At 37.0% G+C, this 18,573-nt stretch overlaps 1 pseudogene; it reads left to right on the top strand.

The window, feature by feature from the left end:
- The first annotated feature begins 17,493 nt into the window (after positions 1-17,493).
- On the top strand, positions 17,494-17,636 carry LOC142443867 (U1 spliceosomal RNA; annotated as a pseudogene).
- Positions 17,637-18,573: the final 937 nt, after the last annotated feature.

Below are 18,573 nucleotides of genomic sequence, written 5' to 3'. Positions count from 1 at the left end.
TTTCTTGATGTGCACTTACCCTTTATATAAAGCTCTCTCTTATACATGAGTTTCTATGGATTTGTTTCTCTAAGTATCCAGACTAGCACGCCTTGAGTCATAATCAATAGTGAAGGCTCAAAAAAAGTACTGAAAATATTCTCATTATTAACTGATATATGGCTGTAAGTTGAGCAAATTAAAAGTGGTAAAATAAAGGAGGGCTTAAGCCTAAGCGAATTTTTGTCTTTTCTCTTATCAGTCTCATGATTAACGAACATTTCCTTCAACAAGCAACACACACTGTAAGCAGTGGTGGGGAATTGGGTGACTACAGGACAGCAGCTCAACTTCATCAGCCGCTCGGCAGGTAAGATGAGCCTTTCGACTCGTGTGATGATTTGCAGTCTTGGAAACCCACAGAGGTAATTCTACCCTGCCCTTTCAGGTCGATATGCGTCAGAATGGACTTGATATTACTACCCTTGTTTGTTTTAGTAAGCACATAGAAGATACATACATGTCTGCCAGTGTCTGCCTAAAGAAACAAGAGGATTGCTAAACATATCTACCCTATGAAGTGCAAGTATTCCATCTTTGATCTCAGTTTCTCAAAGACATTTGGATTTAGGGCCTTGCCTAGGAAGCAGATTTTAAAAGTGCATGGATGCCATCAATGAGTGTAATGATGTTTAACAATAATTAGCTGTAAATTCAGGAAGTGGAAGCTGTCAGTTTACTGATAAGAATCATGCCTGCGTAAACCCTTCCTGTGATCTGTCCTTCACAACACCTGGGTGGGGGAGTAAAAGACATTTACCTCCCAACCCTCCCCCCTTTCCCTCTCCTCTCAGCAATGCCAGTGCAGTCCTTACGTTCACTTAATTCCAAGAAACATCAAACTAGGAAAATGTTCAAATTATGACGCTGTATTAAAACAAAATAAGTAAGCGTAAGACATGAGGTCAAGCAACGTATGGCAAAGATGATATTTTAAATATGAAAAGATAAAATCTACTCTGGAAACAATTTCCCATTTGCTTCTAGTTATTAAACTGAAACAACTCAGCTTATTCCACAGAGAAACCAGAGTGCAATCAGATATGAAGACAAGAAGCTAACTGAATCCTTTTTAAGACTTGAATAAGCTGAATCATCTATAGAAGCAAGTAAACGATGCTGCCAAGCGCTGCACTTCTTTCCATTAAAGGCTTTTTTTAATTTGCTAGTGACAGGTAGCTGAAGTATATTTTAAATTAGTGTGTTATTTTTTTCTTTTGATTTGGTTGGTAGAGATTTCATATCCTTATACTCATATCAATTTTATTGAACATGCAAAAGCATTGCAGGGAAATGAGCAAACTGCATAAGTGATAGTCATTTATTGAGATGGGCAAACTTCCTTAGTCAAGCACTTCCTTTCAGTGGAGTTTAATTTAGAATAGTTTAATTTAGAGTAGAGAAACAAAGCTGACCTCATGCTTATATTATACAATTTGCATGTATGCAATCTAATAAAATAGTATAATCTCATTTACATCAAGTTATCATAGCCTTACCAAAATAAATATAAAGTACCTATTTTTATTATTTAGGGTTATTGTGACTAGAAGTGATGAAAAAGACATAAAAAACAGGCTGGGAAGTTAACATTTTAAGAAACAATTAAACCCTTTTGCACTTTTCAATTTCTTCATTAATTTTAGTTGCAATTAACTGAGTTTATATTTAACATGCTGGGTAAAGCTACTATAAAGTAAAATGTTTTATGCTCCTTGCTAATGTAGGTTTTGGAGCCCTGCTGGGGCAGTGGGTTAAGGTTTTGCATTGCTAAATGCAAGTTCAGCAGTTCAAACCCACCAGCACTTTTGTGGAGTAAAATGTAGTGGTTCATCCTATAACGATTTACAGAATCAGAACTCTAAGTTAGGATTGCTAAATGAGTCAAAATGCACTCCGTGGCAGTGGATTTAGGTTTTGTTTGTTTGTTTGCAATAAATAACATGGGAAACCAGAGCCAGTCTCCTCTAGGTTCCTTGTTGCCAAGAGACAGGACTCACGCATGCCTTCATAGTTGTCCACCTTTCCCCACTCTGGCACCAACCGTTCCTGCCGAAGCATTCTGCTTCCATGCTGCATTTAATAACTCATTTCAATGGCCACACAAAATTCACAAATAATGCTGAAAATGATGGGAGTTTATGAGAGAAATTAATGTTTTTGTTCTTAGGTGCTGCCAAGTCAGCTCCTACCCATAGCGACCCAATGCACAAAGAGAAGGAAACAATATGCAGCCCTGTGCCATCCTGTGCCTGAGCTCACTGATGGAGCCACAGTGTCAGCCCAACTCACTGAGGGCCTGTCTCTTTTTCGCTGCCCTCTACTTTACCAAACAGGATGCCCCTCTCCAGGGATGGTCTTTCCTGAAAATATGTCCAAAATATTTAAGACAATTTTGTCACCGTCCTTGCTGCTAAGGAGCACTCTGACCTTACTTCTTTCAACACAAAGCAGTTTGTCCTTTTAGCTGTCCGTGATACATTAAATATTCTTCTGCAGCAACGCAATTTAAATTCATGGATTCTTTTATGGGCTTCCTTAGTCAATGTACTACTTTCACTGGTATATGAGGCAATGCGGAATACCATGGCTTGAGTCCAGTGCACTTTAGTCCTCAAAGTTACACTCTTGCTCTTCAATATTCTATATAGAACTTTTGTAGCGGATTTACTTAAGGCAATATGTCTCTTGATCTCTTGAGTGCTGCATTCAAGAGCGTTGATTGTGCCCATGAAGAACTTGTACCTGGGTCAAGAGGCAGTTGTGGGCACAGGAAAGGGGCGTGCTGCATTGCTTTAAGTCAGGAAAGGTGTGCATCAGGGTTGTGTCCTTGCACCATACTTGCTCCATCTTTATGTTGAGCAAATCATTAGGGAACCAGGACTATATGAAGAAGAATGTGGCATCAGCATTGGAGGAAGACTTATTGACAACCTGCAATATTCAGATCATACTACCCTGCTTACTGAAAGTGAGGTGTAATTAAAACACATGTTAATGACAATCAAGTATTATACTTGCCGGCATCGATTAAAACCCATTGTGAAGAAAAATTAATGTTACCACAAGTCAGTATCCAAAACTAAGAATATAGCCACGGGTCCACAGCAACGCATCTCAGTCAGCATCAAATCCCTCTCTGGTCCCAATTATCTCAGTCATGGTGTACCTTGGCCTATCTCCATGGACCAGGAATTCGATTTATCCCTCCATCTCATAATCCCATAGCCATGACCATTCCCCTCTTGTTCTGTCCCACAGTCTCTGTGTCATCTTTTCTGGTCTCTCTGGTCTAGGTCTCAGACACTTCATACAGGACTGAGTTGTGATCGTGAAATGATCTGAGGCTTTCCCTCTTTGCTCCTGTGTTGAGGATGGATCATCTTTATAGCCAGGAGGGTGATAAAGAAACCTGACCAGTACCCTGAATTAGGGTTACACAGGCTCCATATGCATAGCCCCCCCAATCATTTGGTGGGATTTGCAGAGACATTGGTAGAAGAGTCACGTTAAATAAGTTAACTCTACTGCAGTTTGGGTTTGGATTCCATAGAGATTTATTTTCTCTGAAACCTTAGGGGGAGTTTTATTCTATCCTACAGGGTCACTAATATTTGGAATCAATTGAATGGAAGTAGTTTTATTTTGTGATTCAGACAATGGAAGAGACATTAATCATGATGTTTGTTTTAGAAGAGAATGCTATCTTGATATCTTAACTGAATGGCTTAAAATCGTAGATTTTGGCTTTTACTCAGATTGTCTACATGCTTATTCAAACTTTCTGAACTTTAGATCCTTTCTTTGAGGAAAAGCAAAATAAATAAATTCAAAATAAATAAATAACAACTAACCCAGCCATAAAAAAACCCCACCAATAATTCTGAAGACAAAAAAAGCAGTTTGAAATTTAATAGAAAAAAAAAAGTCTAGACTACCTTGGTACATCAAGTAGGAAGACATTTAAGGAGATAGGTTGACATAGTGGCCGTACCAGTGGGCAACATAAGAGCAATTGTGAGGATGGTACAGGACCCAGCAGTGTTCTGCTCTGCCTTGCAAATCATTAGAACAAATGAGATAGCTCCTCACAACATAAGGCTGCTATTCAAGAAGCCCCAGTCGGCGAGTGGGTTAAGGTTGAGCAGCTATATGCATAGCAGCATTAGAACTCACCAGTTACTCCACGGAAGAAAGATGTGGCTTCCTACTCTGTGGAGATTGAAAGCTTTGGAAACCCTTAGAAGTAGCACTATTCCATCCTAAAGGGCCACAATGAGCTGGCATTGAGTGGATGGCTGCGAGTTTTCTTTTGTTTTGAGTTTTTTTGACATGCTAGTTTGTCAGCAAATGTTGCTCACCCTTTCTTTCTCCCCGTCTTATTTTATACTTGACTTTTTCTCCCTCTCCTTTATTTGTGTGATAAATTTGCTTAAATGGCAGGGTCACAAGTTACTTATCGTTCAACCAATTCTGATTCAGGGCTACGGAATTGTATCAGAGCAGAGTGTAACTAAGCTCTATAGAATTTTTCAATGACTCTAAATTTCTAAGCCTTTTTTTAATGGTACAACTGAGTAACACTATCTTAGAAAAGTACAACCAGATTTCCCTTAAAGGTGTGGATAGTGAGACTTCATCTTACATACTTTATACAGTTCTCTAAGAAAGACCAGTCCCTAGAGAAGGGCATCATGCTTGGTAAAGAAGAAGGAGAGCAAAGGAGAGAAAGGCCCTCAATGAGATGGATTAACACAGTGGCTGTAACAGTGGGTTCAATCCAAAGAACAATTGTAAGAATGGTTTAGGACTGTGCATTGTCTTGTTCTGTTGTAGATACGGCCTCTGTGGATTGGAACCAGCTCATAGGCACCCAATAACAACAGCAGCAACAACAACAGGGTAATGTGAACTGTCACTATTAGTAAAATCATGAGACCCATTGCCATCATGTCAATTCTGATGCTATGTAGCTTGCAAACCATTTGTGCAATTCATGTATCTAGGTCAACCTAAGAAAATGGAATAAAAATGATGCAATTAAATTATGAAGCTAGCAATGAATATTGGAAATGCCCTGGACTCCCAGAAGAATAATCTTCCTCAGAAGAGGTATAACCAGAATGCTCTTTGGAGTCGAGGATGGTGAGACTCCATCTCATGTACTTTGGACATGTTATCAAAAGAGACAAGTCTTTAGAAAAGGACACAATATTTAGTAAAGTTGGAAGTAAGAGGAAAGAGGAAAACCATGAAGGAGAGATGGACTGGCGTGGTGGCTACACGAATGGACTCAAGCGTAGCAATGATTGAGAGGACGGTGCAGAGCTAGGCAGGGTTTCATTCGATTGTACTAGGGTCACTATGAGTTGGAACCAACTGAAGGTCTATGATACCAACAACAACAGCTACACAGAGACTTAACCACCCATACATTAGCCCAGTTACTATGCAAGGAATCAATTTAGAATCAGATATTTATAAACATAAAATATGGTTACTTCATTGCTCACCATTTTCTGGGGGTTCATTGAATATTCTTCTGACTACGTGTAATCAAGTATATTTTTTCGATTGAATATTAAAATTAATAATGTATTTGAGTTTTTTATAATTTAATACTTGTATAGTATACAGGTCACATATAATATCCAGGTCACATTTTTCCCATGTCAAGAAGCTCTGTAAACATTCAAAAGAGTCTCCAGACTATTGTGATTAAATCATATTGGGTGTTTGATCTTTATAAGTACATATAAATTGTTACTCTTTGTGGTTGTTATTTACCAAATAATAGAAAATATATATAATTTAATTGATAAATGATATATAATTGGTGTTATCACATAAGAGAGAATGTGGGGGGAAATCTCAATTTGGTTTCTATATTCCACTTTTGACAGGCGCTGTCTGCTTACCAAATACTTGTCTTTAGAGCACAGATTTCCTGAAATACCTTTTCAAAATTTAAATCCTAGGTTTCTACTCACTTCTGCATAAATGGATATGATAAAGATTGATGGTAAGAGAATTGCTCCAAATCTAAATGGAAGACACTCTTAGATCCTGGTGCGGGACAGGGTGGTGAGATGCATCACTTTCAGATGGTTTTCTTTGTTAAAAACAAACTTTTTCAATGACATAAGTTTCATTGTTTCATTTGATTTAAAGATTTTGTTGATAGGGTTAGGGTTAGGGTGAAAAAAGATTTTGTTGAGTTCCTAATAAAAATGAGTTATTCATTTTAAAATGCATAATGAATGCAAACAGGTTTGGGATAAGATAGATTGGTTGACTGAACACAACATTCATTTTTTTACAAGTGGGTGTCCCTATACATTCATGTAGTAGTAAAGAACAATTCTTGAAGATATCCTAACCAACAGAAAGCAGTTCCCAGATTTGGAGTGTCTTGTTTTTCTTTAATTTGCATTTAGAGTGTATCTTATTCCAGCTGTGAAGTAGTACTCTCAGTTCAGTAAGTGGAATAGCAAAACTGTTTATGTCTGAAATGGTTACATGTTGGTATTATTGTGTTTGTTAGGGATCCTAAAATAAGTAAATTTAATAAGTTGTTTCAATTTTGAGCCTGTTTGAATTTAATGAAACCTAAATTGTCCAGAATGATTCTCCGCCTTTTGATTAGGCTAATTTCAGGTCATTGGATTGCCTATTTATATCAGGGCACCTCGGGCAGGATGAGATAATATGTTAGAATGTTTTGGACTCAGTTACTTTCGTTTCCATTGAAGTTAAATAGTTTTTCTCCATCTCTATTGTGGACAAGAAAAATAAAACACAATGTTTTAGAAAATAGTACTTTCCCCTCTTTGCTCATTTTTTTAACCTATGCTTACCTGTACCAAGGACAGAAGTATAGAAACCCAGTTCTTCAGAAAACACACCCATGCATATTTAACTACTTGATATATGCCTAGAATGCTATGATATCATAGATGATCTTTTATATGATGAACAATAAAATGAAGCTATTGCCAGATATTTGTGGTGAAATAATTGTAAATAACAAAACACAAGACCAGAGAAGGGAAGGACATTCACACTTAAATCCTGAGCACCTAGTTTGCATAAGGCGATGATGACACCAAAAGCCCTCTAACCACTCCAAGAGACCCAAAGTGGATTAAGCCTACAGAGAATCCCCTCTAACTAATGGATACATTTTCTCTCAGACTGTATTGAAAAATGGATTAATGTAGATGTTGTTAGGTACAAATTAAACACCATATCATTTGTCCTTCATTTTGATGCATTTTTAAATTTGTTCTTGTTGTTAGATACAGTCAAGTTGGATCCAATTCCTAGTGAAACTATGTACAACAGAAAAAACACTACCTGGGCTTGTGCCATGCTCACAGTCGTTCTTGAATTTGAGCTGTAAATTCAGCCACGGCATCAATCCATCTTGTCTGAAGTCTTCATTTCCACTGCCCCTTTATTTACGGGATGTTCTGCTCCAGTGACATGGCCAAAGTACTTGAGACAAGTCTTGACATCCTTGCCTCCAAAGAGCATTCTGGAAGTCTTTCTTCCAAGAAAGATATGTTTATTCTTCTGGAAGTCCATGGTATTCTCAATGTTTTTCACCAAAAAGTGGTTCTGGAGAAGAATATTGAAAGGACCATGGACTGCCAAAAGGACAAACTGATCTTTCTTGGAAGAAGTAAGGCCAGAGTGCTCCTTAGATGCGGAGATTGCAACACTTCATTTGATATCCTTTGGATCTGTTGTCAGAAGGACCATCGCCTGGAAAAGGACACCAGGTTTGATAAATTGATGATGAGCTGGATGAACACAGTGACAGCATCGATGGCATCCGGGATAGAAATCATTGTGAGGATGGCGCAGGATCTGCAGGATTTTGCTGTTATTCACAGGGTCTCTTCTCTATGGGTCGGAGGCAAATCAATGATATCTAACTACAACATGAATCAGTGGTGGGATTCAGCTGGTTTTCAGAACCAATACCAATTGTTTTGTTGAGTTCAGTGGACCAGTTGTTAGAAGGGCACTTTTAATCAGCTAATGTGGGTGGCAGGGTAACCTCCCCAATGTGGACATCACAAATTTGTATTCCCTACTCTTTTTAAAATTTTCATTGTGCAATGGTGAGTCCATTGGACTGCTCATTCAATCCATAGGTATAAAGAGTTTTACAGAATTATGGTTATAATATTTATTTCATAAAACTCATTATACTTTTAATGAAACACTACATTTTATTCCCTTACATTTGTTACTTCAATAAACAATCAAATAATTTAAAGAAAACAGTGCCCAATTACTAGATCACATGCTTTCATTTGTTTCAGCTTATGTTATGCCCCCAATTCCCACAAAATATGAGTGTATTGCACAGACTGGAGAGTATTCAAAGAACTCAGTGTTGTCAGAACTATCTCTCTAAGTCCAGCAGAGCAGAAAAGGGCTCTTCAGAGTAGAACATCATATGTTCAGTGAAAAGCAGCTGCATTGCTCATTCTAATATCTCAAGCACAATGACTGATTGTCTAATTCGATTATCTCTAGAGGAATGGGATCCTACTCCTACAGTGAAAAGATGGCTAAGGGTAAACCACACAGTCAATGATGCTGGGCTTGAACCTATCGTTATATTGCTTGACACCCACCACTGATAAGGATATTGTAAAGGGCATGTCTTGGGTCAGGCGCACCTTGGTCCTCCACATTGAGGGTAGCCCTTCAGAAATAGTAATGGGAATATTGATTACCTGAAAGTAGGGGGAAGGGGGTGGGGAAGATGGGGAAGGGGAAACTAATATCAATGATGTATGTATAACGCCACTCAAGCAGAATGAATAACAGAATTTTAGGTGAACAGATACTTTGGATGGTGTAAGATAAACAAAAATAATATGATATGATATGATATGATATGATGTGATGTGATGTGATGTGATGTGATATGATATGATATGATATGATATGATATGATATGATATAATATGATATGATATGATATGATATGATATGATATGATATGATATGATATGATATGATATGATATGATATGATATGATATGATATGATATGATATGATATGATATGATATGATATGATATGATATGATATAATATAATATAATATAATATAATATAATATAATATAATATAATATAATATAATATAATATAATATAATATAATATAATATAATATAATAACAAGGGCTCTAGTGGGTAGGGTGGGGTGAGGGAAGGGATAAAGGGAGCTGATATCAAAGAGATCAAGAAGAAAGAAAATGTTTGAAACTGATTGGGGCAGCAACTGTGCAATTATGCTTCATGTGATTGAATTATGGATTGTTATATTATTGGTAAGACTGCCCCCAAAATTATTAATATCAAAAAATTTTAAGGAGGCTTTGTAGAGCATATTTAATCAATACAATACCTTGTTTGATATCTTAATTGATGTTTCCATGAACATTGATTGTGGATTCAAGCCAGATTAAATCCTTGACTTTGATCATTTCTCCATGTATCATGCTAGTTCCTATGGACCTCGTTGTTAAGATGTGGGTTTTCTTGACCTTGAGTAGAGTCCACAGCAAAGGCTTCAATTCTCATCAAATTTTTTAATAGTTTTTATTATTTTCTGCCTTTTATTGAGATTTGTATGTGTTTTCTATTGTTTGTGTTGTTGAGTGTCTGCTATCTATGGTTGTTTTGTATATTTTTCTCTATATGAAATGCAGAGTAATTTCAGAATCTACATCAGGTAAATCTGCAGAGATAGTTACTAAATTGATAGTATCTTAGGGGTTGTGGAAGAGGAGGTTTCGGAGGAAATGGGGAGCTAATATTACTAAATACAAGAATAAATAATTTGTACTAAATTTTATTGTGGGGCTGATTGAACAACTTTTAAAATGTTTAAATCTTTGGATTTTATGATACGTGAATTGTATGCCTATAAAACTTTCTTTTAAGTCAAGTTTATAAAAAAATGAGGATTCTCTCTTTTTTCTATAGCTTAAGGGCAAATCAGGAAAAAGAAATATAAATGCACACAGTTAACTAAGAGCAGTGTGTGTGTGTTTAATTACAAGAGTGTAAAATAGAGGTGAGAAAGTACAGCAGTGAAAGTTAACCTAAATCTTGAATAATAAAGCAGACTATAAGTATGTAATTAAACTGAACTACTTAACGTAGCTGAAATTCTTCACACATTCTTTACTTCAAACATTTTTTTCCAAAATGGTATTTTATGTGACCCATTAGCTTGTATTGGAAGAAATTTGGTCAGAACGCTCCTTATGGGGAAAGATGGCATGACCTCCTTTTACATACTTTGTACACGTAGTCAGGAGAGACGTCGCTGAAGGATTATCACTGTTGGTAATGTGGAGGGCAGTAAAAAAGAGGAAGGTCTTCAGTGAGATGGATTGACACCGAAGCTGCAAGAATTAGTTCAGGCATTGAGAAATTTTTGAGAATAGGACAGAATTGTGCAGTGTTTAATTCTATTGTATATAGGGTCTCTGTGAGTCAGAACAACTCAACAGCACCTAACGACACAATAACATTATTATGTTACTTAAATTTTATTGAAGATGTTATCGATAATTCAATGGCAACCTTCTGTTGGTTTCCTCTAGATCCCACTTGCAGATATTTGGAGTTCCATTAAGACTGAGTTTTATCATAGAATTGTTCATATACTTCTCTTGTTTCTCCAACTTGATCTTGAACCCTTAGAAGTGAAGACTTTGTTCCATTCATTCTGGATACTCACTAGCAGGTCCATGCATCCATATTTCATTTCTCTTCTCAATGAGATTTTGTGGAATTCAGGTAGGCACTAGATTTGCTACATAATCTCTCAGGGAGATTTACTTTGTGTCTATGTGTTTACACTGCAATACAACACGTCTCTAATCTTATCTCTGATTTCATCTTCTGCAGTCTGACTTACAGTCAACTATTTACATGATACACTTTCATTAATCACCTGTTGTGATGTCTAACGCCATATTTTATAAACTCAAATGACTTTGCTCATAAGCCATATTCCCCACCTATCTTGCAACTAAAACCAAAAACTTTTATCAGGCGTTTTGACCTCTCTTTCTTATACTTCACATAAAATTTACAATTCCTAATAAGTGTGCTTTCATAAAACAAAAGCAACCCCTTTCTCTGCATAGTTGTTACTATCACCTACATTTCTCTAACTGCATCCCCTCTCTTCATTCACTGCACTTAATGTGAACTGATAAATTCCAGTTATGCCACACATTGACTCTTTTGCTATTATTGCTGGGTATTACTGAGTTGGTTCAACTCATGGCAACCATCTATAGAACAGAACAAAATCCTGGGCTATCCTCCAAATGATTGTTATATCTGAGCCTAGTGTGATAGTCATGGTGCCAACACATCTTACTTTTTTATCGACCTTCTTCTTAACTAAGCAAGATCTCCTTTTTCCCAGACTGCTCTCTCCTGAAACTGGTGCATAGTTCATGAGTCAAGGTCCTATACTCCAGACTTCTCTCTCCTGCTAGCATGTGCATAGTTCATGGGTCGAAGTCCTGTTATCCGGGCCTCTAAGGAACGTTCTGACTGTGCTCTGTCCAAGACAGATTTGCTTGTTCTCCTGGCAGTCCATGGTACTTCCAACATTCTTTTCTGTCATCATAATTTGAGTATATTAATCTTTTTTCAGCATTTCTTATTAATTTTCCAACATTCACATGCATATGAGGCAAATGAAAAAGCATGGGTTGAGGCAGGAGCCCCAGAACTCTGTCTTTACTCCTCTGCTTTGTAAAGAGGTCTTCTATATCAGATTTGCCCAATGCAATTTGTCCTATGTTTTCTTGGTTACTGCTTCCAAGAGCATTGATTGTAAATCAAGTGAAATGAAACCCTTGACCACTCAGATGTTCTCTTCTTTATCACGAGGTTATCTATTGATCCAGTCCAGTGAAGTTTGGGTTTATTTTACATTTAATTGTAATATTTACTGAAGACTGCTGTCCTGGATTTTCAACAGTAAGTACTTTAAATCTTTAATAATCCTTTCTCCAAACCTGATGTTCTTCTTTTTGTAATCCAGTTTCTCATATAATTATCTCAGCACACAGATTGAATAAATACTGTGAAAGGATAAAACCCTGATACATACCCTTCCTGTTTTTAAAATATGTGGTATGCTTATACTATTCAACTGTTTCTTATCCATTTACAGATTCCACAAGAGCGCAGTGAAGTTTTATGGAATTCCCATTGTTCTCAATGCTGCCCGTAGTTTCTTATAATCCACACTTTTGCATAATCAATGAACACAACTAAATATTGTGTTCTGGCATTCTTGGCTTTCACCAAAAGTCACCTGAGGTTCACAGTTATATCCTTTGCTCCACACCCTCTTCTGAATGTGGATTGAATTTTTGGCAGCTCCCTTTCAATACATAGCTGCAACTAGTGTTCAATTTTTTTAGCAATATTTTATTTATTTGGATATTAATGATAACCTTCAATGCTTTTCACATTCTCTGTGGTCCACTTTCTTGAAATGAGGGCAAATCTGGGTCTCTTTCTAACAGTGGGACACAATTGTCTTCTGAAATTCTTGTCAACGACAATTGAGTGTTTCCCGTGCTTCATCAGGTTGTTGAAACTCTTGATTGATAATCTGTCAGTTCCTGTAGGTCTGTCTTTTTGCTAAAGCTTTAGTATAATTTGAATTTCTTTCTTCAGTAACACTGTCTTAATCGTTTTACTTCTTGAAATACTCGAATAGCCACTATTTTATTGTACAATGACTCTATTTCTTCCAACTTCTTCTGTTGTTTGCTGAATCATTCAATATATTCCCCCTAGAATCCATCAATATTTCAATTCAAAGCTTGAATTTTTCTTAAGTTATTTCAACTTAAAACACACTGAGCACATTCATTGTACATTTCATTATAATGCTTTGCCGTCTTGAGCTGCCTTTAGACATTTTATATTGAGTTATTTTACATGAACATTCCTTCCATTTGCTTTACTCTACATTTACTTTACATTTGCCCCAAAAGAAATCCCGGAATTGCACTGGACAGAGTAGAGCTTTCATAGTACACGTTTTTCCACCTAGGCAAGCATGGAGCAACTCGCTCTGCGTTAGTGCGACCAGTGGAGATTCCTGGGAAGGTTCTCTCTGGCCACAGTGGGTTTTTTTTTCCATAAAAGCAGTTTCATTTGAGCCTCTTTTTTTGTGATGACCATGGAACAACAAAAGGCTGTAAAATTTTGTTTCCTGCTCAGGAAAAAATGCTGCAGAAACTGTTGTGATGTTTAAGCACAGCTTATAAGGACAGCAATATGGGAAACTAGGTCAGACTGCTAATCAAGCTTTCTACTTAAAGCTGCTGAAAAGGTTGTATAACCATGTGCAACAAAACAGGCCTGATTTGTGGCAAAGAGGGGACTCATGCAACCTGCTCAGTGCACTGGTTTTCGGCTAAAAAAACAACATGCCTGTCTTAGCCCACGCACTTGACTCACCTGACCTCGCTCCATACAACTTGTTTTTGTTTCCACGAATGAAGAGTGACATGAAAGAACAATCATGTGATGACCTAGAAGAGGTGAAGAAAAAAAACAAGGGAAGGGCTGTTAAACATCCAAACCAATGAGTTTGAAAAACGTTTCCAAGAATGGAATCACAGAGTTGACAAATGTACTAAGTGTCATGGAGCATACTTTGAAGATGATAAGGTTGTTCTATAAAGAAATTTAAGTATATATCTTTGAAAAAAATTATGCTTTCTTTTGGTACCTCCCCATATATTCAAGTGTAAGTTTCAGAATCTCTAGTGACATTCATGTTATATTTCCTTTCTTTCACTTTTTGTCTTTTTAATGACCTTTTTCCTCCATTATGTGTGATGTTCATGATAGTATCCCATCATCCACTCATTCTACGAGTCAGAAATAACTCAATGGTAAATATTTTGAGAAAAGAGTGTTAAAGTAATTTTGAATGACCTGATTTTTGTCTCATGCTTCTAAGATAATTAAAAAGTGGGCATTTTTATTCTTCCATTGAAGGTTGTTTTATATGCTACAAAAATTCTAATAAATATAGTCACTGACTTATAAGTCAATGAATAAAATGAGTTAAAACAGTTTTTAGGTCAGTGTGTAAGACAATGTAATCAGGCAATGAAAAGATGGAAACAACAAGAATCCAGGAACACTGTGCTGCATTTAGTAACCATACAAGTAAGTTTCACGGAGGAGACGTGAAAAAAATGAAATACTGATAGTTTACATTTTTATCTGTAATTAACTGAAAAGTCAAGAATTTCAAATGCATTAAGGTGTATTTTTGGTGATATATTGAAAGTTTCCATGGCAATAATCTGGATTTTTCTTCATTCATATGGTAGATAACTATCATAAAATAGCTTACAATATTACTGCACTAGCATTTATGTCAACACTCCTCGATGTGCAGGGCATTAAGCAATGGCTTTTAACTAAGAGCCTGGTGGTTTGCATCCAGCTGCAGTCTGCGTGAGGAAGATGAGGGAGGCTACGTGCAGCACTGACTGAAGGGCAGTGGACGAGTTTGGACTTATTTGAATATTGTCCCTCTCGGTCTCTTCTTTACATTAGCTTCCTCTACCCTGCATACGTTTCCCTCCACTCTCTTTTTGAGGTTAGAGAACAGAAATGCTAAGAGAACTGATGAATTACCAAAGGTTCACAGTGGATAAACATGGGGGGAAAGATGTGGGGGGCAAATAAGGAACAGCATTGGGGCCAAAATAAGCATCAAGAGTCAAGGTTTTAATTTTTAGGTGACAAATCTGTAGTTAATGTAGTTTTCAAAATGGATGAGGGATTGTTTTTATTCACCCCTAACCTTTTTCCCATCTATATGTGGCCTCTGGCCTGTGTACTTGCCAGGTGTGATCTTCCTTTGTTTTGGATTGTTTTTAATTTGTTCATCCTTCCAGTATTTATTAAATTGCTCTGTTGGTGGTATATTCTGTGGGTTGAGCACTAAATAAGCAACTACAGAACAAAACCTACCCACGTGTGTCCCATTCCCTTTATCTATCTATCTATCTATCTATCTATCTATCTATCTATTTATTTATTTATTTATTTATTTATGTTAGGTACTGGGTGAAGATTTGCAGATTGTCTCAGCAGGTTTTCAGTCAGTAGTTCATACGCATTGCCACCCCCACAGGTACTATCGTTTAGCCATCTTCCTTCTTGTGTTTTCTGTTTATTTATCCTTTATTCACTCCTCCCTCTTTGTCTTTGAGTAGATTCTGCCCTTTGGGTCTTACATGGTTGATTATTCTAACACAAGGGTGAATTCCATTCCAACTCTGAAGAGTATTTAAGGATCAATCTCTATTAGACAAGTAAGCGAGGGCTTCTCCCGGATTTTGAGATTTGTTCCACTTTCGTTCTTCTCCCACCCTATCCCAACCTTCTAATACTTTGGTTGTAGCACTTTCCAGAGCAATTGATAGTGGTGGGCAGGCAGCAGATAGCTCTGGACTCAGGACTGTAGAGATTGATGTTTCCTGTTCTGTGACTACATTGGAATTTTTCAAACAAATATCACTAACTATCTTTAATTATAAGATTCATCAACAAAAATGTAATAAAATATCTTTTAAGAATATATTGACATAGGAATGGTAATTCTATCGTCTTAAAATATGATTAAGTTTAATCCTAATGAAGCTACAGATATTTGGTATCATATTTGGTGAATATTTTTTAAAATGGTTTCTTCTCACTCATTTTAGAAACGGAAGGCATTACGTTGCTTTTCCTATGTTTAGTAATTTTCTTTCTGTGCTCTAAGAGACATATTTTCCTTTATCGTTCCCACGACTCCTGGCATTAGCATCAAATAAATCTTTGTTAAGTTGTGTAACAGATAGGATTCTTAAACCATGATTCTAAATATTGATAATGAAAGAATGCACAGAAGCTCATTTGCATGAATACAATGCTATAATAAATTGTAACTTATTGATTCTGAAGAGTTGCCAGCAAATATTCCAAGTGTAGACACATAAGGAAAAAGATCAGGTGATCTACGTCTGAGAATCCACCATAAAAACGTTCTGGATCACAACTGTACTTCCACACTTGATCGTGGGGAGAGTGTACTGCTTGGCAGTTTTCTCTTCCATTGCGTGGACCATCACCATGGGTCAGTACTACCCAATGGCAACTAACAGAAATAATATTCTCGTCAATGGTAAGTTTATTGCGTCACTTCATGGCATCCTTCACGTTTGCATCTATTATCTGTAAATAATAGACTTGTACGCTTTTTCTTTAATGGAGTACTTCAATTAACGCTCAAGAGCAGCATATCAATTATCAGTGTGTCCTTGAACTTTAATGACACATGTTTGGAGGCTTAAGGAGAGAAACGGTAATTGTGCAAACTGTGAAAAACAGGTGTCTCCTGACAGATATCCTCACCTCAGCACTGTTCACAAGTGTATTCTGTAATTTCTTTTTCTGGGTGGGGGGTGGTTTTGAATGTCAGGAGCCCTGCTGGTGCAGTGGATGGAGGTGGGGGGTGTTATCCACCAGGTCAGGGATGTCAACCCACAAGTTACTCTTAGGAGCAAGATGAGGTTGTCTGCTCCTGCCAAGGTTTACAGGCTTAGTATTCATTGTCTGTGTGAAGTCGGCCACCCTTCCTTTTGTTCGAAGTGACAATGTTGGTTTTTGTCTGAAGGAATAAAGCAGAGTGTTTCTCCCCACAGGCCCTTCACCAGGTAATGGCCAGTTGCCACTGCTTTGTGGAACCATGGGACTTAGGCTGTGAAAATTCATACTGCACCCTCTCCTCCATATTCTTTAGCTCAAATCATTTATTTTCCCGACCATTGGATCTAGTGCTGAGGGGCCTCACTCACTCATTCACATACACCAGAGGATTTAGACTTAATGACAATCACCTTGTTTCACGAGTTCTGTCCTTCCTGGAGTCTTTAATAGCACTAGTCTTACATAAGAGACAGCCAGGCCTTTCTGCCAAGTGGCTTGGTAAACAATTATATTTGTTTTACTCAATATGTTCTCTACGGTTGAAAACAAATTGAGTAACACAAATATTTGTTAAGCAATTCATTCATTAATTTCATAGAGGTGATTTGGGTTAGTGTTAGTGTAAAGGAAAAAAAAGAAAGAAAGTTTTATGAATTGTCAGCATCCCCTCATTGAGACTTGCTCTGCTCGATGGGAAAATGTGAGCACTTCTGTAAAAGATAAAAGAAAGCCATAGAGACACAAAACTAAATAGAGCAGAATGTAAGTCATCTATTTCTCCGACTCTTAGAATGTGTTAATAGTACGGCACACAAAATGGTAAAACATTTCAACAAATCTATTTAAACTGAAAGTACTGAAGGAGTGAGCAAATGTATATCTACCCAGCAGGAGAGACACCATGATCAGGAAGGTGGTTTTCCCAGGGCGAAGTTCATCCATTGCTTTCCGATGCAAACCCCTATGATTTCCCCAAATGTGGGAAACTCGGCTGCATAGATTGTGATATTGGGGGACTGTGTAAAAAAATAAAATAAAATAAAGGAGTGGACAAATGTGTAAGTAAAATGTTGCAGATACTAATGAGATCAAAAATAAATATAAACCTTCAAACAAAAGCCACTTTGCCCCTGCCCCAGCTTAATTATGTAAACTTCTTTAACTATTTAATTATTTTCAAGAGCCTATTTAACTTGCAATAGTCTGGAGAATAATTTATAAGTTTAACACTGCTAATAGCCCTATCATTAGAGAAATTAATCAGCTCTTTTAGCTTTAAAGCTAAAATATTAATCTTTACTGACGTATTTAATTCTTAACAAAAAATATGTGTCACCTTGATGAGACCATGATTCTCAATATAATGTAATTATGCTATATTTTGTCAATTAATTCAGTTTACTTTCATTGTGTGATGCTTTTTATTGGGTGATGCTCTCTAACTCTCCTCCATTGTATTCACTGCAAATCCTAAAACCTATATGAAGTGGGATTGGGGACAGGGTATATCATGAATTACTGCTCATGGAACCAGCAGTCAAGAGGTGCAATGCATACAGGAAATCTGCAGCATAACACCTTGTTGACATGTTGAAAGCAAAGCTATTTTTTGAGGAATATGAGGGATAAGGTGCGTTTGTTTCAAACCATGTTTTTTTTTTTTTCTGTTGCCGCAGATACCCGTGAAAGTTGTATCTTAAATAAGGAAGATCCAAGGAGAACACAGGTATTTGAATTACAGCGCTGGGAGGAATATGGAAAGTACCAGGAACTTTCAAAAGAACAAACAAATGTCTTGGAAGCTATAGAGCCAGGATGCTCCTTTTAGAGGCAAAATTGTGAGACTTCATCTCAATTATTTTGGATATATTTTGGAGAGAGACCATTTCCTAGAGAAGGATGTCCTGTGTGGTAAAATAGATGGGCAGCAAAAAAGAGGAAGGCCCGATCAGCGTA

The sequence above is a fragment of the Tenrec ecaudatus genome, chromosome 3 (genome assembly GCF_050624435.1).
Source record: "Tenrec ecaudatus isolate mTenEca1 chromosome 3, mTenEca1.hap1, whole genome shotgun sequence".
NCBI lineage: Eukaryota > Metazoa > Chordata > Mammalia > Afrosoricida > Tenrecidae > Tenrec > Tenrec ecaudatus.
Note: the sequence above shows the minus strand (reverse complement) of the source record. Positions and strands in the feature narration are given on the sequence as shown.